The sequence below is a fragment of the Colobus angolensis genome, unplaced genomic scaffold, assembly GCF_000951035.1.
Source record: "Colobus angolensis palliatus isolate OR3802 unplaced genomic scaffold, Cang.pa_1.0 Scaffold199, whole genome shotgun sequence".
Lineage (NCBI taxonomy): Eukaryota > Metazoa > Chordata > Mammalia > Primates > Cercopithecidae > Colobus > Colobus angolensis.
Window position 1 is genome coordinate 2,792,544 of NW_012115143.1, and position 428 is coordinate 2,792,971.

Here is a 428-nt window from a genome sequence, read left to right on the forward strand (position 1 = left end):
GCCTGTAGTCCCAGCTACTCAGGAGGCTGAGGCAGGGGAATGGCGTAAACCCGGGAGGCGGAGCTTGCAGTGAGCTGAGATCCGGCCACTGCACTCCAGCCTGGGCGACAGAACGAGACTCCGTCTCAAAAACAAAAACAAAAACAAAAACAAACTACTATTTTTGTTTACTGATATTTTATGTTAAAATATATTTGGTTATAAAAAACTCAAAAATGTTATTGTTTCTCAAAATGATGCCTCTATTTACATTACAAGAAAAGTGCACATGTAGACAGAGAAAAGTTGAGATTTTATCTACCAAACCTATGTTCAATCCATAATCAGGTAATTGTCAGACGATTTATAACAAAACATAAAAAGATTTTCTGTGATTAATCTATAACTGTTACATTTACAGAGAAACTTCTAAGTAGGAGAAACTTTTA